The sequence below is a fragment of the Lepisosteus platostomus genome, chromosome 6, assembly GCF_059453375.1.
Source record: "Lepisosteus platostomus isolate fLepPlt1 chromosome 6, fLepPlt1.hap1, whole genome shotgun sequence".
NCBI lineage: Eukaryota > Metazoa > Chordata > Actinopteri > Semionotiformes > Lepisosteidae > Lepisosteus > Lepisosteus platostomus.
In genome coordinates this window covers 6,357,333-6,369,399 of record NC_142616.1, presented here as the reverse complement: position 1 = coordinate 6,369,399, position 12,067 = coordinate 6,357,333, and the positions used below count along the sequence as shown (strand labels likewise).

At 39.4% G+C, this 12,067-nt stretch overlaps 2 non-coding genes across 2 annotated transcripts; one reads left to right on the top strand and one right to left on the bottom strand.

The window, feature by feature from the left end:
- Positions 1–4,161: 4,161 nt before the first annotated feature.
- trnap-ugg (transfer RNA proline (anticodon UGG)) lies at positions 4,162–4,233 on the top strand. The gene has a single exon. It is a non-coding gene; the product is annotated as a tRNA-Pro (tRNA).
- A 372-nt stretch (positions 4,234–4,605) lies between these two features.
- Positions 4,606–4,677, bottom strand: trnaq-uug (transfer RNA glutamine (anticodon UUG)). Its single transcript has one exon. It is a non-coding gene; the product is annotated as a tRNA-Gln (tRNA).
- Between the last annotated feature and the right edge of the window lie 7,390 nt (positions 4,678–12,067).

The window sequence follows — 12,067 nt, the reverse complement described above, 5'->3', positions numbered from 1 at the left end:
TGTTCTTCCTTCCTTTGTGGACACAGCAGTTACCTACACTACCCAGGCTATGGATCACCTTATGAAATTCCATCACAGTTATTGCATTGGATCAAGTCCAGATCCAATAGATTCAGATACTTTCTAAATGATTGAACTGATATGCTACTGTAGTTTGTTGATCTTTAGGTGTCAACGTTGCTTCTCTGTGTTTTACACTTGGTCTTCCAAATATGTGAGTAGAGACCAGCCCCACCCCTTCAGCGTATGCAAACTCGCAGAGCTCAGGGTCCATTTATCCCCTGTCAGTGAGGAGACCTGAGCAGACAGGTTTGTCTGGTGAATCAGTCTCGATCGGTCTTCTTTCATACTTTCAGCCGTTTTCATTTTGGGAGCTGTAACAGGTTGGTAGTGAACTCTGCACTAAATGAAAGTTGTGAAAAACAATTAAATCAATAATACTTTACTGCAGTTCTGTTTTTTTTCATAAGATTTACTACTAGAACTAAATTTTAGTCTGAACCTGCAATCAAAAAGCCTGGAGAATCTCACAGACTCTCCTGAAAAGTGTCAGGATTCTCAGTCAGTAGCTATGAGATGAGCTGGGTGAGACAGGCTCCTGGCAAGGGGCTGGAGTAGGTGGCTTACATTGGTACATATGGCACTCAAACTAGATATTCCCAGTCTGTTGAAGGCCGATTCACTATCTCTGACGACAGTTCCAGCAGCACACTGTATTTACAGAAGAACAGCCTGAAGACTGAAGACACTGCTGTGTATTACTGTGCTCGAGAGTCACAGTGAGAGAAGTGAGGCCTGAACCCTGACAGAAACTCTCAGGTGTGAAACCACTCAGTCATGACCAACAGATAGTACAACAGTGAAAGAAGGATATTCTCCAATCTCCAACTTAATTCAAATTAATTAGCTGGGGATAAGGTGATTACTTTGATGCACAACAAGACCAATTCCAAATTTTAGTTGCAGTTGCTGAACGTTGAGATTATGTATCATAGATCTGAGTCACAAACACAGAAAGTGAGATAAAGAGTAATCACATAAAAAATCTATGTAATATATCTGATATTTACAGTGGCTGTACAGTACATCACAGAGCATTTACTGGAGTTCATTCATACCTAGGATATACACACAAGGAGCAGTGGCTCTGTGGCTGAGGAACTGTGCCTGTGGTTGGAAGGTTACTGGTTCAAATCCTGCAGCTGGCAGAAAAATCCTACTCTGGTGGGCCCCTGAGCAAGGCCTTAACCTCAACTGTACCAGGGGTATTGTACAATGGTTGACCCTTTGCTCTGACCCCAAGCTTCTCTCTCCCTGTCTGTGTATCTCATAGAGAGCACGCTGGGGTATGAGAAAAGACAAGTTGCTAATGCAGGAAATTGTATAGGGCTAATAAAGTGATGTTAAAAGTTGTGAAAGTCTTTAAATTTTATTGCATTGAAAATGAAAAGTAAAAGTTATATACTGTAGGTATCACATTTTCCATAAACTTTCATGATTGTTTTGATATACCTACAGTCAGTTGTGGGCACTGCCCAGAGGAGGGCAATCTAATCCACTTGAATGAGTAGAAAGACTTAAATATGAGTGAGACATACACTCCAGGTACAGGAGGTAACTACTGTATCACTTCATGTCTTTCATTCAGACAACCACATTTTAATTACAAGATCTATGTTTCTTTTTCATACAAACCAACCTTTTTTTTGCTTTTTACTTTAATTTCAGGATACATTATTTTAATTAATTAATACTTATAATAATAATTCCTTACATTTATATAGCATTTTTCTGGACACTCCACTCAGAGCTTTTTACAGGTAATGGGGATCTCCTCCACCACCACCAGAGTGCAGCTCCACCTGGATGATGCTCCAGTACTCTCACCACACACCAGCTCTTAGTGGGGAGGAGAACAGAGTGATGAAGCCAATTCAGAGATGGGAATTATTAGGAGCCCATGACTGGTTAAGGCCAATGGGAAATTTGGCCGGGATGCCAGCATAACACTCCTACTCTTTTCAAGAAATGCCCTGGGATTTTTAATGACCACAGAGAGTCAGAACCTTGGTTTTATATCTCATCTGAAGGACGGCGCCTTTTTACAGTATAGTGTTCCGGTCACTATACTGGGACATTAGGACCCACAAAGACCGCAGAGTGAGTGCCCCCTTCTGGTCCCACTAACATTTTTTTCCAGCAGTAACCTTTTTAATACACAAATACTAGATCAAGGGTCCCCAGTCCTGGATTCAGAGTGTTGATGTGTCTAAAGGTGTTTTCAGGTGTTTACTAAAGTACCAGCATCTGAATAATTGGGAAAGATAGTAAATTGATCTAATCAAGCCAGTAATTACCACAATATCACAGGTGCACACTGGAGAATTAAGGGTACGATTAACATGAGCCACTCCTGACTGTATGTGATGAGAACAAATTGATTAGAATCACTAGCTACATCTAGAATCTTTATAGATGATGTGGAAGAGATCTGACAAGGTCAACTGTGCCTTAAAATGAGAAAATAGTGTTTGAGTAAACAGACTAAAGATAATAAGGAAACTGTGACTTGTCGGAGGTATATATTGGATTAAGGATTCATTTAACACGAGGCAGTCCTGACTGCATGAATTGAAGACAAATGGAATGCAATTACCCAGCTACATCAATTGTCTTTATAAGTGCTGTGGGGAGGTCCTGCCCATGAGGAGGAGTCCATGCAAAACTCATGTCTTCCTACTTCATTTAACCCCACTGCACTGGAAGACAACAGAGAGAGAGAGCAGGGCCCTGATCACAGTAACTTTATGGGCTTTAACCTCAGGATTTTAACAATGTCTGTTCTAACTGGACTCCTCATGGCAATCATGTACTTAACTGGTGAGATACTCCCTTGTCTTTGTGAATTATACAATTCTTAAAATTATCATTTTAACATTTTAAAAATATGTTTTTTTTTTCTTTTCACAGGTGTTCAGTCCCAGATTGTGCTGACTGAGTCTGAACCAGCAATTAAAAAGCCTGGAGAATCCCACACTCTGTCCTGTACAGCCACAGGATTCACTTTCAGCAGCTATGCTATGAGCTGGGTTAGACAGGCTCCTGGGAAGGGGCTGGAATGGGTGGCTAACATTGGTACATCTAGTACCCCAATATACTATGCCCAATCTGTCCAGGGAAGATTCACAATCTCCAGACAGGACTCCAGCAGTAAACTATTCCTACAGATGAACAACCTGAAGACTGAAGACACTGCTGTGTATTACTGTACTAGAGAGTCACAGTGAGAGAAGTGAAGCCTGAGTCCTGACAAAAACCCACAACTGTGCAAACCACTCATAACAATATCGGCCAGCAGTGTAAACACACATGTTGTACTTGTTAACCTTTAAAGGCATTGTCAATTTCTTCCCACTATCTTTCTTGTTGTATTCCTCTGAGGTCAAATGAGACTCAGAGAATGAAAAGCAAACAGAACTTTTTTTCCATCAGACAGTGATGATCAGACTGCAACACAGTGCTTTATTGATCAGGGAAGATATTGTTCCACACTGTTGATTTCAATGCCGAAAGCCAATGTCCTACATACAGTAGTCACTCTCATAACAACAGTGTTTGTGCAAAAGTCATAGATACAGGCTGGAGCTACAATATACAGTATGAATGCTCTGAGCATTGACAATTCACTCTAATCTCTGACTAGTATTAATTATTCTAACATTCTTCAATAAAATTAATATTGCTGTGCTTATGTGAAAATAGATTTAGTCCATACAAACAATAAATTAACCCAGATCAAGCAAACAGTGTATTTATTCTAGTATTTACTTAGATGTTTGATATATAAGAGCATAATGTGACTGCTATAAGATCATTCATTGTTTACAGTATGTACTGAAACAACTCGTCGTTCCAATTTATAATAAACTAACATGACTTTTTACCAGTTTGTTTTTTACTGCTACTGTCCACATGAGGGCAATCTTTGCCTCTAAATTAAAGACTTTTCTTTAAACCACTTTGGCACATATCATCACGTTGAAGAGTGCGAAATGGGTCGCAAATGTGAATATATGGAAGCATTTTTAAACCTTTAAAAACCATGTTGAACTCTTTCAAACTCTTTATTCACGAAGCGTAGGGAGGTAGAAAGAGGCACAAGGCTCGTTGGTCTAGGGGTATGATTCTCGCTTTGGGTGTGAGAGGTCCTTGGTTCAAATCCTGGACGAGCCCACTTTTCTGCTCTTACCTGTGCATAGTGCGTAAGAAACCGCACAATTGAGAGGGGTATTATAATTTGTGTGCTGCCCCCACAAGAAGAAGCGCCCTCCCTCATTACCGTTCTCTGCAGGAGTTGTTCGCTCAGCAGGTTTGGGTTGGGTTTGGGTTGAAGTGACCGTGACAGTTGGAAAGAGATTCAAGACCTATTGCGAAAAGGAGGAAAAGAAAAAACTCTCCTTCTTAAGTGTAAAGCTGTAATGCCGTTTTTTGTTTCACCATTAAAGCAATTGCATTATGCGTGTAAACTGTGTAGAATCTTCATAGGTGATTGGTATTGGACTCAAAAGGGAAACTCTTGCAGACAGAGCGTTACCAAGAATGGAAAGGTTCCACTGAGACTTGAACTCAGATCACTGGATTCAAAGTCCAGAGTGCTGACCATTACACCATGGAACCCTGGAGAGCCCTTGACTGACCTGCAGCCCAAGAAACGTCTGCGCTAAAGACTAGCTTGTTTCAAGAAGCTCAGACGGAAACCTGCACGTTTTACGACACTGGTCATTGCTGCTCCAATCACCACACTATCTGCTCAGCCTGCACAGCCTCAAGCACTGTGATGCCTTCCAAAATAAACCATTCAGCATTGGACGAAAACTAGACTAATCTATGCCCTTTCATACGGTAACTAGGAAAAGCGTTTCCCACAACTGCCTTTCAAACATCCCAGAAATCATGATGACAATCCGTGTACGTGTGTACTGTAGTTCTACTGAGCACCCGGATTACAAGAAACACGCACTGGCCGTAGAAGTGCAGCAAATCATTTTACCAGCACTTTCCCCGTGGACAAAAGCAGCTTAGTATTAAACTAGCTGGAGACACTCATTAGCGTTTAGCAGTCAAACTGTTAACTGTTAACTTGGCATTTAAAAAGCAGAAAAACAAACGACTTTGGCCATCCTGATTGGCAGCAGGTCGCTGTATTTTGTAACTTTTATCACCATCTCGTTTGCTTATATTGAATCTTTGCTTTCTTATTTCATTGTGATAACTAGGGAGTTACGTGCAGTCAGAGGACTGAAATCAGACCGATTTCCAGGGCTGGATGTTCGCTCATACAAGAACTGCCTTTTTTGCTGGTTTTGTGACACCAGCAGAATGGATCGTTTCCGTTTTGAGTGCGCTTGATACGAACTATTCGAAAGGCAGATTGTGCGGATCTGAAGGTTTAATTCCTTTTGAGATTTAAACCACTTTGCCACATATCATCACGTTGAAGAGTGCGAAATGGGTTGCAAATGTGAATATATGGAAGCATTTTAAGAAAGAGAGTCTGTTCTTTGCCTGCTAGTCGCAAGAGGTCTTGAATCTCTTTCCAACTGTCATGGTCACTTCAACCTAAGCCAATCTTCCGCTGAGCAGACGACAAAAGGAGACCGGCGTCTTGAAGCGCAAGAACGGTGACGAGGGAGGGCGCTTTTTCCTGTGGGGGCAGCGCACCAACTATAATCTCTCTCTCAATTGTGCGCTCTTACACACTACGCACGAGTAAGAGCAGAAAAGCAGGCTCTTCCGCGCGCGATTTGAATACGGGACTTCTTGCACCCAAATCGAGAATCATACCCCTAGACCAACGAGCCTTGCCCTCTTTGCTTTGCCCATACTCTTCATGAAAAAAGAGTTTGAATGATTTCAACAAGGTTTTTAAAGGGTTGGCTTCAATTTAATCAGGCTCCTGCTATGTTCTGCTGCAGAGATATAACAATTTGTTGAAGGGGAGGAAATTCCAGGCGGACATTGGCTAAATGTGTCACTGGGAGTAAGAATCACCAAAAATCACCAGGTATCAGTAAGATTATTCCGATACATTCCACTGTGTTGATAAAATGGATTGATTGACTTATCTTTGAATCTCTTTAATCTTTTTATCCGTCCAATCACCCGTAAGCAGAATGTGTATACAGAGCCCCAACACACAGGCTGGTCAAAAGACCAATTCATTGCAGGAAGCAAACACACAAAGCGGTACATGATTCTGCAGCACCAATTAACCTGGCCAACATGTCTTTATAATGTACCAGCACACATGGTGTAAACCTACAAAACCACATGGAGGACATGCAGTCCATACAGACAGGACCTCCAGTTTGGAAATTAATCCAGGACCCAAGAGCTGTGAGGTGGCAGCACTAACCACCATCTTTTGGATTGGAGACTCCTGCTCTACAACAGCTACAGTACACATACCTATAACAGTAAATCAGTTGACCCCAGAAAAAAATTAATCCTCAGAGAACAGGGCAGCATTTTACACATAAGACAGCTGATTCTCTTGCTGTTTCTTAGTACATGGCTGTGACAGGCCTTTGTCTCAGCAGGTTGCTCTTGAGACTGGAGCACAGGGAAAATTATGATGCTCCATAAAATATATGTGCTAGCAGACTTTTTTTTCCAAAACTTTTCATCATCTACAACAAACCACCACTCTAAACCAACTTCAGGCCCCAGGAGTCCGTTTATGTACCAAACTGGTCTAAATTAACTCGTTATGAGAATGGGGTTTTCAGCCTTTCACCAATTAACTAATCAACCAATCAATTCACCACATGTGATCTTAACTACTGTACAAACAGTAGAGGCCTTAAAGACCTCTACTGACATGTCAGCTCAAATGCCTGTAGTCATTATTACTGGCTTGTCACAAGAGCAAACTGGCCCAAAGACTAAAAAAAAAAGATCTTAAGTGTCACGATCGTAAGCCCCTCCTCTTAAGAATGCTCCAGCCCTTTCTTGTTTACCTTTGATTTCCTGCACCTGCCTCCAGTTGCAGCCTTTAATTTTTCGATCAGTTGGGAATTTATACTAGTGAGATCGTATAAGTATTGAATAATTAGTTATTATTTAAAAGATGAGCAATGGGAATGTAAATTGAAACTTCTAGAAAGAAAATCTAGAAAGACAATTTAGAAACTATAGTGCATGTTGCTGTGAATTTATGACAACATCCTTCTGTATAATGTTATTAGAAATTATAACTCTGAAATACATAGTGTATGATGGGTCCACACCGATTCTACCATGTGGACTCTGTCAGAAACTCTCTCCTGGAAATCTTATTTATATGTTTTGGACTTTTATCCTCAAAGACTTTTCTATTCTCTTCAACAAATAAATGTGTTACTCATCATAAAACAATATATTTAGCAGACTGTACAAAACAGTATTTGGTCTATTATAATATTAGCCCCTTCAAATGTAAGAGACCAATGTAACTGTTATAAAATCATTTATTGAAACAAGTTGTTATTCCTGGCTTTACAATTCCTCTCATGGTTGGTTTACATATTAGTTAGTGAGGGAGGTCTTGGCATGTCAATTAAAGTATTCTCTTCAAATTCAAAAGACCCCAAATCACCTGGTATCAGTAAGATTAGTGTAGTGCCCATTCTGCTGTGTTGAAGAAATGGATAGATTGACTAATCTTTGTATCTCTACACGGTTCGTCCGCAACTTACGACAGGGTTAGGGTCCGACGACACCGTTGTAGGTCAATTTCTTCATAAATCGAAAATCTCGATCACGTGTATTGCGATACTACACGAACCCTACGGACGCGTAAAGAATTAACATGCATAAATGCTACATTGTGTAACATGGCTTTGTTATAATTTTCACTAATTTTACTTTAGCCTGTATGGCTAGGAGGCTTAAAGGCATATGCTTTTGGATCTGATCTTCCATCCAAGTCACTAATGATTTCTCTATTTCATGAATAGGACCTTTTTTCATTATTATTGTAGCTTTCATAGGAGCTGATCCTTTCACTGCTTCTCAAATTCTTTCCGTGTCCTTTAATATTGTGGATATTGTCGAATGAGAAAGGCCAAAGTCTTGTGCCATTGTCGATACCAATTTTCCATTCTCATGCTGCACTATTATGTTCCCTTTCATTTCTAAATCTATTGTCTTTCGCTTTTGTTTATCAGAACCACCAGAACACTCACTTTTTTGCCTGGTAACCATTTGCTTGCTGACCACCCAAACAATAACATGAGGCAGCACGGTGTCGCCAGGCTGATGATGTCATCAATGTTAGACGTGTAGACCAAATGCCGAGACACGAAAATAATATACAGTACTGCACGGTAATACGGTTAAGGGGATGGCCGTTGTACAGTAAGCACGAGGGGTCGTAAGTCGCACAAGTTGTAAGTCGAGGACTACCTGTACTCTTTCAATCTATCCATAAGGCTCTACCCAGAGCCTAAATATAGAGCAAAAACAATGACTGCACCTTGGACAGAAGACCAGTTCATTTCAGGGAACAAACAATCACAGAGACCTATCTGTGATTGATCATATGGCAACATTTAACCTGGCCGACTGCTTTTGCAATGTACCAGCACACATGGTGTAAACCCACAAGAACACATTGAGAACACACACACTCCACACAGACTGGGCCTCTAGTTTGGAATCTAAATAGGACCCAAGAACTGTAGGGAGCAACAGTATCCACCATCTTTTGTTTTGGAGACACCTGCTCTACAGCAGCTACACTAGCACATAACAGTAAGTCAGCTGACCCCAGAGAACATAATCACTCAGAGGAAAGGACTCCAGAGCAGTTTACTGTGCGTAAACACATGCAGTGTTGCTCTTTCTCAGGCTGTGATCTCACAGCAGATGGCTTGTGTGGCCTGTACATATGGAGAATCGAAACGAGCCATTTGTGTTCAGAGACTTTATTTTATCAAATCCTTTTACACTATAGAAGAGAACCTACTCTAATCCAACTCAACAGCTATGTCCTAGAATCCCTTTATGTACCCAACCAGTCTAAAATACAATATTCGCATAGGGAGCTGTGTCAGCATGTACTGTATAGGCTGCAAAGAAACAGTCAAAAGTATATTCCACTCTTTACACTGAAATGTTAAGAAAAGAAACACAACATTTTTGCTGTAGATCCTTTGTCAGGTGTCAATGCATCAGTATTTCTTAAAGCAGAATTTTACAGAGGAATATGACAAAGTGTTAGGCAGTGAATCATGTCAGAGTAAAACACAGCAACTGTATAGCACAAATGATACAAGGGTAATGTTAACAGCACAGACAACCATCCTGTGAGATATACGCATATATAGGTTCATCTACTTTATACTGTATATGTAGCGCTGTGTGAATTTCTGTAGTTTTATACTGTATGTACATTTTGTTATTTAAATACCTTTTTCTTTTGTTGTTTTGTGAGTGTTATATTAATGTGAATATGTTCTGGTTAAATGCAAGTTACTGATCATTTGAGGTTGTGAATAAACTTAAACTTACAGCTGAGAACAGTAGGCACTGGACATACATTGTGATTTATTTCCCTTGGAAAGTAAGGACTCAGTATCTATTTAGCAGACGAGCTAGACAATATCAACAAAACTCCATGTTTCTTTCAGAAAAAACAGTTTGTGTCATAGTGACAATTTGGGAATTCATAATTTCACTTTTCAACAAGCATGCCAAAGATTTATGTTTGCTTTTGGTTTAAAAGACTAAGTGTACATGTCTTATAGTAATGTTTTTTTTTCTAACAGTTATATATGTACAGTGTTTTGTTGTATTTGGAAATTTCACAGAGTAACATAGTTTATAAGTAGGAACCAATAAAGGTTTATTCCATGCTGAAAAGAGAAGAAAAGAAAAACACTTTGGGTGTTTTCATACCCAAAGAGGGCTCCACAGCCAAAACAATTTTTATTTTCTTCTCTTTCCAGCATGGAATAAACCTTTACTTGATCCTTTGCAGTCTATGCATGCTGATGCAGTTAACTACTTGAAATAGTAAATGTTGGTTTATGATTTAAAGTTCAAACTATATAAAGTAAGTAGGTTTATTGTCCATTGTAATGTACTACAAAGTAAAACTGGATACACAAATCTGAAATTTTGTGATCACTGGGAGAATTACTGTTGAAATTCTTGTAACGCCTTATAGAGTCACAGGTTGATTCATGGTTGGTTCAGGTGGAGGCGCTGAAAAATTAAAAGTTTCATTTTTTTGCAATTGACTCAAGTGGAGTACAACATCAGCCACATTAAGAACCTGGGTCATCCCATGTATTAGATGTGAATTGTATGTTAAACCTCTGGATAGGGTTACGTATAGAAGCCATAAAATGAAGTCCATTACATTTCAAGTTGTTTGCATAAAACTGTCCAGCTTGTCTGACCTCTTTATGATTGTTTAAAGAGTTGGGTTTTTTTTCTGCTGTTGGACAATGCAGTACTGCCTACATCACATTTATTCATTGGCTTATCATTGGAAAGCTTTCACCTTATGAGAACCTTTTGTGTTCAATTCCTATTTTGTACTATAATAACAGAGATGTTTTTTTTTTACAAATAGTGTAACACGAAGTCAAAACAGTTTTATTAGCAGAGTCATTTACTAAAACCAGCTCCATTCATCCATTTTCTAATTGCATCATCTAATTCTGGGTCACTGGGGAGCCAGGGATTGTACTGGCAAGCAATAGACACCAGGCTGGGTGCACCCTGGAAGGGTCTGTCAAAGGACACAAAACGTCACAGACCCACATACACTTATACCAGGGTCAGTTTTAATAGTACCCAATTAACCCACCTTACCAGTATGTCTTTGAACTGTGGAAGGAAACCTGCATGAACATGAGGAGAACATACAAACCACTCTGATAGGTCTTGAATTGATACCAGCGCCCAAACCCTACAAGACAGCAATTCTAACCCACATGCCACACAAGAAAACCTCAACTAGTATAAAGTCATATTACTAACACAGGCTCTGGCCTTTACTTCACAAGTCATTCATTAACTAATAGGTGTTAAATGTGATTTTAAAATCAGTTCATTTGAATCATGTAGTCTTGAGTGTTTTTACTGAAAATAAAAAAGTATTTTTTTATTGTAAACTTTATAATAATACCCTACAATAGCTAACACCCATCACTGAACTTACACTGAAGACATTTGTAAAATAACACAAAAAAATTTCTTCAGTCTGTACTCAACACAGTGGATGAGATGTTATATTTTGGGTCTGACAAAACAAGCCCAGACAATCTTGAGTGTTAATATAATTAAATCAGTTTAGGAAAGAGCTTTCTGCTAAATGATGTTGGTAATTTCAGATGTATTATGTGAACACACTTGTTCTTGAATTTGGGGTCTAACGTCAGATACCTTAAACATTCTTTGGAAGATTAACTATATGTAATTAGTCTGAATTCCAGCACTGTGGTTTCCAGCCAGATCTGGACTTTGTAGATTTCTCTGAAATCTGCTTTAGATAACTCTGTTGTAGCATCTGAGAAAGGTTTATTGAAAGCTTTCTAACCTGAACACAACACTCACATGAATGAGAACTATTTATCTCCCCTACAAAAGTTAAAAGATCAAGCAACAGTTGTTCCCCTTTTATTGAAGGTCCCCAGAGAACTTATGCAAAGTATCTTACAGCAGCTTCCTTTAAAATACTCTCTTCACATTCCTGACACTTTATTCGGAGAAACAGATTTACAGCCTCTAAGCCAAGTCGACCTGTCTTTGTGATATTATTTTACTTTTTGGCAAAGGAAAATGTTGCTTGCACATTTCCTCCTTTTATTTGGATTTCTTAAATGTACGTGGGATGTTTTTAATATTAAAAGCCTACATTTTGGTTTCTCCTCTTCTATTCGGTAAGTTGCACATTTCCATTAACTTTTATTAAACAAAGTATTTTCTTTTGCAGGTGTCTATTGTGAGATTTCGTTGGCTCAGTCTCCAGCAGTTGTGAAGACGCCTGGTGAATCGGTCAAACTGTCCTGTAAAA